We start from the raw sequence: 12,108 nt of genomic DNA on the forward strand, positions 1-12,108 counted from the left end.
AAGCATGAGCTTACCATCACTCAAGCTCAATGCCCCAAGCTGGACTGGGCATTGATGATGGAGTAAAAAACAATAAACAAAAAATTTGATCACTGCAATTTATAACAAGGAATCAGTCTGTGTTGTGCTGTGTTTCTCAGATCTTTATTGGGCTTTAAGTGTGAGAGGGGGCAATGAAAATCAATAAAAAGAAATAAAATAAAAAATATTTATTGGTGGCCCTTATGTAATATACTTTGTGTAATCCAACAAAAACAGTAGCTCTGGATAAAGGTTTGAAGGATGGTTAATCCGTGATTATTCAAATTCCGTTATATGAATTATGATACAGCAATTCTTCTGTTAATGAAGTGAGTTGAGGATGAGTATTCAGGTCATGAAAATACAAGAAAAATAAGCAAACTTATTTAAAAGAGACACATTTTGCTCTTCTTCCTCCTTTTTTTCTCTCTTTAATATATTTCCTTGGACGTTTAAAAGACATGTGACGAGTGGGGAAAAACACTTTAATTCAGCTTTTTTATGATTGTTTTAACCTAGAATTTTTTATCTGCACTGAAAACGTAAATTCATTGATTTTAAAGAATCATGCAAACTTATTTCCTCATTAAAATGTTTCTCAGTTATAACTTAATAGGTTATAGTTACTTTCTATTTTTAACTCAAACAACATAACAATTCTTCTAATGGTTTCAACTGAGCTGGTACTACTGTAGTTTGTTTCCAGTAGAGGTTGTGTTGTTTTCACCCAGAAATCAATTAAACATGTCATTTGACCAGGTATCTCTCAGAGTCTGTGACATCCCAAGGTTGGAACATTCAGGTTTTTGGACCTGAAAAACTCCATAAGCACCATAGGGGGAAGGAAGCCCTTAATGATTCAGGGGGCCCCAAGCTAAACAAAGACCCTGGAACATGTCAGAGATTATAGAGTATGTACAGAAGAGCAGATAATGGGAATGGGGCCCATTGTAATCTTTTCTCAGGGGGCTGAGATTTCTAGCCTGGCTACTACCAAACAGTGCTGGAATATCATCCCTGTAGGACAAAGGTCACTAATAACAAATTTACAGTGAGGAACATTTTTCTGAAATTTTATCACAATTTTTAGATGCAGTTACTCTCCCACTCTTAAGTGCTCTTTTACCCAGTCATGTAAGTTAGTTGCAAATTGCTCCTCCAGCTGTTTTTTTTGTTACTACCACTTACCTTTCCATATATTCATATATATATATAAAGTTGATATATGAAAAGTTACACAGGAAAGAATACACTGCACATTTTAATGCACAATTACTGTTTATTTTCTGAATTTAACATATAGGAGGGGTTGAACATTTGGCTATTTAAATGTTATTTCACAATTTATGCTTATATTTTATTTTTTAACACTATGTTCAATTCAGCAAACAACAGAAATTGTGTGCTGCAATTTGCAGAAAAAAAATCATTATTTTATATTATTTATTATATATTACACATTTGACTGTATATACACCTAATAACCCTACAGCAGTTCAGCTCTGCTCATTCACCTTAAAGTTTTGAAAACAGTTCCATTTCAGACTGCTTTTTGAAAGAGGCACAATGTAGGTATTTCTGTCCTATTCAGTACATAATCATGTGTAACAGGGTGTCTAAACCCACATATATTGTTAATAAAAAGTGAGTTCATTTGATGATGTCATTGTGGAAACCCAATGTGTCAGACATCACAATTGTCTTTGGATGGAAAAGATGCAAAAACAAAATGCTGGTCATACAACAGAAAACTGTAGTTTAGTTTTTTAGTTGTGGTGTAGTTTTCACAGTTCATCTCAATGTAGAGCTGCAGATTCAGACTCAGCACTCCTGAATGGAGATGCTTTGTGAATGCCACCTGGTCTCTTCGTTCTGTGATTGTAGACATAATAGCAAACACATGGTGGCAGTAAAAAAACATCTCTCTGATTTTCTTGCTTTTTAGAAGCGAGGCACCTCATGAGCTCAGTCACTTACACGGTATGTCCAAAAGCATTCATTTCTGACACAGGTGTTCAACTGCGCACACACAATTTATATAATTTCCATTGAAAAACATTGGCAATAGAATCAAATGCTCTGGATCAGCCATATATATGACCCTAAGGTCACTATGCTCAATCCCAAATGTTGGGATGTTGTCTACAAACATATGCATATTAATGCTAAAAAAAACATTCTTTTACAGATTTCTCCTGGTGTCAATATAAGATATTACCGTTGGTTGAGAAGATTTAACCAGTGGTGGACAAAGTACACAAACCATGTACTTGAGTTAAAGTAGAGATACCCAAGGTAAAATATTACTCCAGTAAATGTAGAAGTCCTTACTCTCCACCTGAACTTGAGTAAAAGTACAAAAGTATTTGCCTTCAAATGTACTTAAGTATCAAAAGTATAAGTACTAAAAAAATCAATTATGAGTCTAATGTCCTGTTACCATTTTTGTAACAAGACTCTTGCTTCATTTTAGGTGAAAATACTCCAGTGTCACTCTTGGTAGTCTTTTAATGTCATTAATTAGTGAAACTCAAGTCTATTACAATGATCATAAGCACAAAACACTGAAAGCAAACAAATTCCATCAGGTAGAACCAAGTGGCTCTGAAATACCATTTTGCAAACAAGCAAAGTTTCAGTTTAAGATTTATTTGCAACTTAGTTACAAGTTTCAGTTTAATAAAATCTTGCTTTAAACTCTAAAGTTCTCCTTTACTGTATTGCATCTGTAGATCTGGGTTCATAAACATAAACTAGCCAAAACAAATTTACTATAAAATAAAATAGTGTTTGTATAAATTCAGAAAAAAGACGCAACAGTCACGACTGCATATGTGTACATATTTCTACAGTGTGGTCTATTTACACAAAGTTAGGTTAGTTCATCATTTATGTTCAATAGACTCTCCCAAAATTTTCCGCTGCTGCGCTGACATTGAACTGTATGCTTGCACTGGGTTAGTGTGTCCAACAGGTCAAAACAAGTTCAACAAGCTGTGCCCTGATTGGTGCTCTTGCTTTGCGCTTCTTTCATTTTGACATGGTACATTTTTATACACACAAAAACCAAAAGAAACGACAGATTTCTCAAAATGTAGAGGAGTAAAAATATTATATATATATATATATATATATCAGATATTTGCCTTTGAAATGCAGTGGAGTGAAAGTAAAAAGTCACCCAAAATGGAAATACTTCAGTAAAGTACACAAAAAACTACTTAAGTACAGTAATGAATTACATTTACTTAGTTACTGTCCACCACTGGATTTAACACCACAAATAGCAATCATAGTGAAGGTGAAGGAAGTGCCCTAGCAAAGACCTTAAGCAGCCCTGTCAGCATATCTGGTTTGATAATTTGCAAGCAGAAGGTTCATGGAAGTACAAATAAACTTCTCTGGACAGGTGTGTCATGTTTCACAACCTTCTCAGACTAGAAGAACAACAGTTTCAATTAGCAATGAACATTACTGCAATTGTCCCATTCAAAACTCCTCTAAAAAACAAGCAGAGATTTGTGTCTTAAATTTGCACACAAGCATTCAGATAAATCAGAACTAAGTTGAAACAATGCATCTCTGATTAGATGACACAAAATTACAATTCTTTGGGAATAATTCAGCTCTTTATGTTTGGAGAAAGAAGGATTGCATGTATGTTCCCAAGAATATCAAGTCCACAGTGAAGAATGAAGGTGGGAGCATCATGATATGGAGCTGCTTCTCTCCAAATGCAATTTGGAGATTACACATCATTTTAGAAAACACAAATGGGACATATTAGAGGAGAATTTAATCTTATCGGCCAAGAAACTGAACCTGAGGAGAAGAAAGAAAAAAAAGATGAAAGTGCTTGTGTGGCCTAGCCAATCTCCTGACTTGAATTATATTGAAACAGAATCCGATGTAAACAAAAAAAAAAATACATATCAAAACATCCTAACTCTATTTTTTTGTAATCTTGTTTTTCTTACTTTTATGCTATTTGGAAGCAGCATCTGTCCTTCATATTGCTAGAATATTTCATAAGTAATTTACACATAGAAATGGTTGTCTCACATTTCTTCATTCTTATTTTTAACATTTTTTTTTTCCTTCTGCCATTTTAGCGATATAAGTTTTCATTTTAGGGTCAACAATTTATTAGACATTGTGAATCATCAACATTGATAAACCAAAAGTTTTTTATACAGACTTCCATTCCTCATTGCGCTCTCTTAATTGTCTCCTGCCTTTCTAAGGTTAAACCTGCAACGAAACCCTTGCTCATCCAGATTTCCCACAAATTTGTGATGTTGACACTTCATCCTCGCTCTCTCACAGAGCCCCATTGTGCATCTCTCAGCAGGCCTGCTCACCTCACGCTGTGTTGAGTTTCAGCTAAAGCAACAGTGGATCCTCTATGTTTATTACCTTGTTACTCCTCTCCTTACACTACACACAGACAAGACCTTCTCTTTACCTTCCTCTCTCCCTCCTTCCCCTCTCTATCTCTTCATTTCTGTCCCTCCACCTTCCTCCCCTCTCAGGCCTTCTGTTTCAAAGCCACCTTTGTGATTTTTTTTCTCCATGGTATATTTCCTCCAATTACCTTGCTATAGTAAATTGCAGTATACTGTTACTGTTTCTTGATTTTGACCTTGTTTTCAGGTTGAGGTCGGCTTAGATGGTTTTCTCTACATTTTTTCAACAATACTCCCCTTGGAGAAGACGACCTGCTAGCAACCCCAAGTCTATTACAGTCATTTTTTGTAGAAAATGTTATTGACACTTTATTAATTTTCTTTATTTTTCACAAAGTTATTCAGTGGGCATTTGCGTTTTTCTAGCACAAATGGAAATCGTCTTAAATATATTGATCTGTACCATACCCGCAATTATAAATAATAAACATGATGGGCGACGTACAGGAACGTACTAAATATAGCACATTAAGGCAACAATTGTCATGTCGTCCATTGCCTGAATTTCTCAAACTCTGTCACTGGTCTCTAAATCACCATTATACAGTGGTACAATGGCCCATTACCTAGTCTCAGCCTCACAAGGTCCACCCACTGGGGTGTGGAGCATCTGAGATCTACTGTAGGAAAAGCTGACATCAGCTATCGGCCTAGTTGATCCAGTTGCATTCTTAATGGCCATCCACATGTACACACTTTATGGTTGTTTTTTGCATAATAGTCAGAACGGCCCTTTTCTGTCAGAGTTGCCACTTCTGGGCTACATTAAGCAACACAACATGTTTTACATAGTTATTCTGTTTTTCTGTGACACGTTTTTTACAGTTTTTCTTGATTGCTTACACGTTATTGCATGCTGACACAAAATTTAGAACACGTGAGGTATTGTCAGGTATATCAGGTACAGGGTAATTAAAAAATATTTATCTGATTTCAAAGCGCCATGTTTTTACAACCGTGAGATGCCTAGGAACCAGACCAATTTAAAGGGGGGCCATAGTTCAGTCTGTGAGGACAGGGTTACCCTCGAGCAGAAAGCATTTGCGTTCTTCACTTCGATAAGTGTTCATCCATCATAACCGTGCAACATGATTTTCGTTGGCAGTGAACCTCCAGCCGCTCAGAGTGTTCATTGTTGGTGCCAACAGTTACAAGAAAAAGGCTGTTATGTAAAGAGAAGAGCCCACGATTTGGCTCTCTACGCCTGGTCCCCAAGATCACCAGATCTCACACTGTGTGACTTTTTAAGTGGGAGTACATTAAGGATTCTGTTTATGTGCCACCGCTCCCAAAAAAACTGGATAATCTATGAAATTGCATTGAAAAAGTCATGGGATGAATTTGACTGTTGTGTTAATGGCATCTGCACAGCTGGAACAGGTCATATTGAGCGCTTGTAAAATTGCATAATAAACTTTATACTCACTTAAACCATTTACAATTAACTGCATTGTTCTGTAATGATTTACAAGTGAAATAAATCACGTTGAAATTAGGTGAATCTTTTTTTCATCACCATGTACTTTTTACTTGTGTCAATGTAACAAAGATCTTCAAAGTATCTTCTCTTCACACTCCAGTATCGGTGAGAGAATGAGCAAAAATTAAGGTCAGAGTGTCGTTACCCATACATTTCATAATCCATCCATCCATCCATCATCTTCCGCTTCTCCGGGGTTCGGGTCGCGGGGGCAGCATCCTGAGCAATGAGGCCCAGACCTCCCTTTCCCCAGCCACTTCCACTAGCTCCCTGGGAGGGATTCAGAGGCGCTATATATATAGTCGCGCCAGCGTGTCCTGGGTCTTCCCCGGGGTCTCCTCCCCGGTGGACTTGCCTGTGACACCTCCCAAGGGAGGCGTCCAGGAGGCATCCTAACAAGATGCCCGAACCACCTCAACTGGCTCCTCTCGACGTGGAGAAGCAGCGGCTCTACTTTGAGTCCCTCCCGGATGACCGAACTTCTCACCCTATCTCTAAGGGAGAGTCCAGCCACCCTACGGAGGAAACTCATTTCGGCCGCTTGTATTCGCGATCTCGTTCTTTCGGTCATTACCCAAAGCTCATGACCATAGGTGAGGGTGGGAACGTAGATCGACCAATAAATCGAGAGCCTTGCCTTATGGCTCAGCTCTTTCTTTACTACAACAGACCGGTAAAGAGCCCGCATCACTGCTGACCCAGCACCAATCCGCCTGTCAATCTCCCGCTCCCTTGTACCATCACTCGTGAACAAGACCCCGACATACTTGAACTCCTCCACTTGAGGCAAGAGCTCATCCCCGACCCAGAGAGGGCTCTCCACCCTTTCCCGCCTGAGAACCATGGTCTCGGATTTGGAGGTACTGATCCTCATCCCGGCCGCTTCACACTCGGCTGCAAACCGATCCAGTGAAAGCTGAAGTTCACGGCCTGATGTCCCCAATAGGACCACATCATCTGCAAACAGCAGCGATGTGACGCTGAGTTCACCAAACCGGACACCCTCCATCCCCTGACTGCGCCTAGAAATTCTATCCATAAAAATGATGAATAGAATCGGTGACAAAGGGCAGCCCTGACGGAGTCCAACTCTCACTGGGAACAAGTCTGACTTACTGCCGGCCATGCGAACCAAACTCCTGCTTTGTTTGTACAGGGCCTGAATGGCTCGTAGCAAATAGCCATGTACCCCGTACTCCCGAAGCACCTCCCACAGAATACCCCAGGGAACACAGTCGAAGGCCTTCTCCAAATCGACAAAGCACATGTGGACTGGTTGGGCAAACTCCCATGAACCCTCCAGAATCCTGGAGAGGGTAAAGAGTTGGTCCAGTGTTCCACGACCAGGGCGGAACCCGCACTGCTCCTCCTGAATCCGAGGTTCGACTATAAGCCGGACTCTCTTCTCCAGTACCCCTGCATAGACCTTACCAGGGAGGCTGAGGAGTGTGATTCCCCTGTAGTTGGAACACACCCTCCGGTCCCCCTTTTTAAAAAGAGGCACCACCACCCCAGTCTGCCAATCCAGTGGCACCACCCTCGATGTCCACGCAATGTTGAAAAGGCGTGTCAGCCAAGACAGCCCCACAACATCCGGAGCCTTGGGGAACTTGGGACGGATCTCATCCACCCCTGGAGCCCTGCCGCCAAGGAGCTTTTTAACTACCTTAGTGACTTCGGCCTCAGTAATGGACAAGCCTATTCCCGTGTCCCCAGACTCTGCCTCCTCACTGGAGAACGTGTTGGTGGGATTGAGAAGGTCCTCGAAGTATTCCTTCCACCGCCCAATGACGTCTTCAGTCGAAGTCAGCAGCACACCATCTCCACTATATACAGTGCTAGTGGCACACTGCTTTCCCCTTCTGAGTCGCCTGACGGTTTGCCAGAATCTTTTCGAAGCCGACTTAAAGTCACTTTCCAAGGCCTCACCGAACTCTTCCCACACCCGGGTTTTTGCCTTGGCAACGACTGAAGCCGCAGATCGCTTGGCCTGTCGATACCTGCCAGCTGCCTCTGGTGTCCTACAGGCCAACCATGTCCGGTAGGACTCCTTCTTCAGCTTGACGGCATCTCTCACCTGGGGTGTCCACCACCGGGTTCGAGGATTACCGCCCCGACAGGCACCAACTACCTTGCGACCACAGCTACAGTCAGCCGCTTCAACAATGGAGGAGTGGAACATGGCCCATTCTGAGTCAATGTCCCCCACCTCCCCCGATATCTGGTCAAAGTTCTGACGGAGGTGTGAGTTGAAGATCAATCTGACAGGTTCTTCTGCCAGACGTTCCCAGCAAACCCTCACTATACGTTTGGGTTTGCCTGGTCTGACCGGCATCTTCCCCCACCACCTGATCCAACTCACCACCAGGTGGTGATCAGTTGACAGCTCAGCTCCTCTCTTTACCCGAGTGTCCAATACACATGGCCGCAAGTCCGCTGACACGACTACAAAGTCAATCATTGAACTGCGGCCTAGGGTGTCCTGGTGCCATGTGCACTTATGGACATCCTTGTGTTCAAACATGGTGTTCTTTATGGACAAACTGTGGTTTGCACAGAAGTCCAAAAACTGAACACCACTCAGGTTCAGATCAGAGAGGCCTTTCCTCCCAATCACACCCCTCCAGGTCTTACTGCCGTTGCCCACGTGAGCGTTGAAGTACCCCAGTAGGACAATCGAGTCTCCAGGAGGAGCACTTTCAAGCACCCCTCCCAAGGACTCTATGAAGGCTGGGTATTCTGAACTGCTGTTCGGTGCATAAGCACAGACAACAGTCAGGACCCGTTCCCCAACCCGAAGGCGTAGGGAAGCTACCCTCTCGTCCACCGGGGAAAACCCCAACATACAGGCGCCGAGTCGAGGGGCTATGAGAAAGCCCACACCTGCCCGCCGCCTCTCACCATGGGCAACTCCAGAAAAGAAAAAAGTCCAGCCCCTCTCAAGGAGATTGGACCCAGAGCCCAAGCTGTGTGTTGAGGTGAGCCCGACTATATCCAGCCGGTATCTCTCAACCTCGCACACCAACTCAGGCTCCTTCCCCGCCAGTGAGGTAACGTTCCAAGTTCCAAAAGCCAGTTTCAGCAACCAGGACTGAAGATATATACACTGCTCAAAAAAATAAAGGGAACACTTAAACAACACAATATAACTCCAAGTAAATCAAACTTCTGTGAAATCAAACTGGCCACTTAGGAAGCAACACTGATTGACAATCAATTTCACATGCTGTTGTGCTAATGGAATAGACAACAGGTGGAAATTATTGGCAATTAGCAAGACACACTCAATAAAGGAGTGGTTCTGCAGGTGGGGACCACAGACCACTTCTCAGTACCTAACTTTCTGGCTGATGTTTTGGTCACTTTTGAATGTTGGTGGTGCTTTCACACTTGTGGTAGCATGAGACAGACTCTACAACCCACACAAGTGGCTCAGGTAGTGCAGCTCACACAGGATGGCACATCAATGCGAGCTGTGGCAAGAAGGTTTGCTGTGTCTGTCAGCGTAGTGTCCAGAGGCTGGAGGCACTACAAGGAGACAGGCCAGTACACCAGGAGACGTGGATGAGGCCGTAGGAGGGCAACAACCCAGCAGCAGGACCGCTACCTCCGCCTTTGTGCAAGGAGGAACAGGAGGAGCACTGCCAGAGCCCTGCAAAATGACCTCCAGCAGGCCACAAATGTGCATGTGTCTGCACAAACGGTTAGAAACTGACTCCATGAGGATGGTATGAGGGCCCGACGTCCACAGATGGGGGTTGTGCTCACAGCCCAACACCATGCAGGACACTTGGCATTTGCCAGAGAACACCGGGATTGGCAAATTCGCCACTGGCGCCCTGTGCTCTTCACAGATGAAAGCAGGTTCACACTGAGCACATGTAACAGACGTGACAGAGTCTGGAGACACCATGGAGAGCGATCTGCTGCCTGCAACATCCTTAATCATGACTGATTTGGCAGTGGATCAGTAATGGTGTGGGGTGGCATTTCTTTGGAGGGCCGCACAGCCTTCCTTGTGCTCGCCAGAGGTAGCCTGACTGCCATTAGGTACCGAGATGAGATCCTCGGACCCCTTGTGAGACCATATGCTGGTGTGGTTGGCCCTGGGTTCCTCCTAATGCAGGACAATGCTAGACCTCATGTGGCTGGAGTGTGTCAGCAGTTCCTGTAAGATGAAGGCATTGAAGCTATGGACTGGCCCGCCCGTTCCTCAGACCTGAATCTGATTGAGCACATCTGGGACATCATGTCTCGCTCCATCCACCAACGCCACGTTGCACCACAGACTGTCAAGGAGTTGGCGGATGCTTTAGTCCAGGTCTGGGAGGAGATCCCTCAGGAGACCATCCGCCACCTCATCAGGAGCATACCTAGGCATTGTAGGGAGGTCATATAGGCACGTGGAGGCCACACACAATACTGAGCCGCATTTTGATTTGTTTTAAGGACATCACATCAAAGTTGGATCAGCCTGTAGTGTGTTTTTCCACTTTAATTTTGTGTGTGACTCCAAATCCAGGCCTCCATTGGTTAATAAATTTGATTTCCATTGATGATTTTTGTGTGATTTTGTTGTCAGCACATTCAACTTTGTACAGAACAAAGTATTCAATGAGAATATTTCATTCATTCAGATCTAGGATGTGTTATTTGAGTGTTCCCTTTATTTTTTTGTATATTCAGATTATTCTTATGAGCAACACATGGTAAATGCTTCAAATAAGTCTTCTGTTGTCCTCTGTCCTGTCTGAAAGTGTATATTTGTATGTATGGTGTATATTTTGTATTATTCATGCCTTGTGGGCATTTCCTCATGTAAACTCTAAACACTGTAAAACACAAAAAATAAAGCCATTGATGAATAGTTTCATTAGGTTTATATGAAGTTTTTCATCATCTCGTGTCAGCAATTCTGCAATTTCTTTAGTGCAAAAACATCAGCAAACTCACTGAAACAACTGTTTTGTTAAATTCTCTGTGCAGTATGAAAAACCTGACTTGTTGGAGAAATCCATATGATATTTCATATGATAGACAGGTTTGGGCTTTTGATGTGATTTTATTTCATTTCATTTTATTTCTCTTATGGTAAGAAGGTGACCATGAAGATTTAGCAGAACCCAATTACATTAATTGACACTATAATTAACACTAGTTAGTGTTATTGTGGTTGTGTAAGCACTGGATGACCACCAGGGTGGTTCTTACTGAGTGGGGTGGTTCTCTAGCTGTACCAGCTGTAGACCAAGAAAGTATGGCAGACAGTCACCTTTTGACAACAGCATATGAGGCAGTCGAGCTTATATTTAATCGAGTCATACTGTGGTCTTCCTCTGGAACCTGTTCTCTCCTCGCTGACTCTGAATGACCAAGAACCCTGGCGGTCATTCATTACTCACATACCAACACTTATTTATGTGACTAGAGTTATGTTTTACATTTCTGACCACCAGGGCAGTTCTTACCAAGTGGATGACTTATATCTACAATGTCACGGGGAGTGTCTCAACTGCAGTCTGTACCCAGGGACAAACTGCTGGTACTAGGCCAATCGATGCAACAACTTTGACATTATAAAAGCAGGAGAATGTGCATAGTGACAACCATGTGACCACTGCACAGATGTCCACCAGAGAGACACCTTTCAGGGCAGCTCAGCAGGATGCTTTGCAAAAAGAGTGTTCAGCAGCTGGCGTGCACGGAAAAAAGTGTTCAGTAGCTGGCATGCGCGAACAAAAGTGTTCAGTAGCTGGAGTGGACAAAAAAGACTGTTCAGTAGCTGGGGTGGGCGAAAAAGAGTGTTCAGTAGCTGGCATGGGCAAAAAAGAGTGCTCAGTAGCTGGGTAGGCAAAAAAGAGTGTTCAGTAGCTGGCGTGCGCGAAAAAGAGTGTTCAGTAGCTGGAGTGGACAAAAAAGACTGTTCAGTAGCTGGGGTGGGCGAAAAAGAGTGTTCAGTAGCTGGCATGGGCAAAAAAGAGTGTTCAGTAGCTGGTGTGCACGAAAAAGAGTGTTCAGTAGCTGGCATGGGCAAAAAAGTGTTCAGTAGCTGGGGTGGGCAAAAAAGAGTGTTCAGTAGCTGGCATGGGCAAAAAAGAGTGTTCAGTAGCTGAGGTGGGCAAAAAAGATTGTTCAGTAGCT

The sequence above is a fragment of the Pygocentrus nattereri genome, chromosome 16, assembly GCF_015220715.1.
Source record: "Pygocentrus nattereri isolate fPygNat1 chromosome 16, fPygNat1.pri, whole genome shotgun sequence".
Lineage (NCBI taxonomy): Eukaryota > Metazoa > Chordata > Actinopteri > Characiformes > Serrasalmidae > Pygocentrus > Pygocentrus nattereri.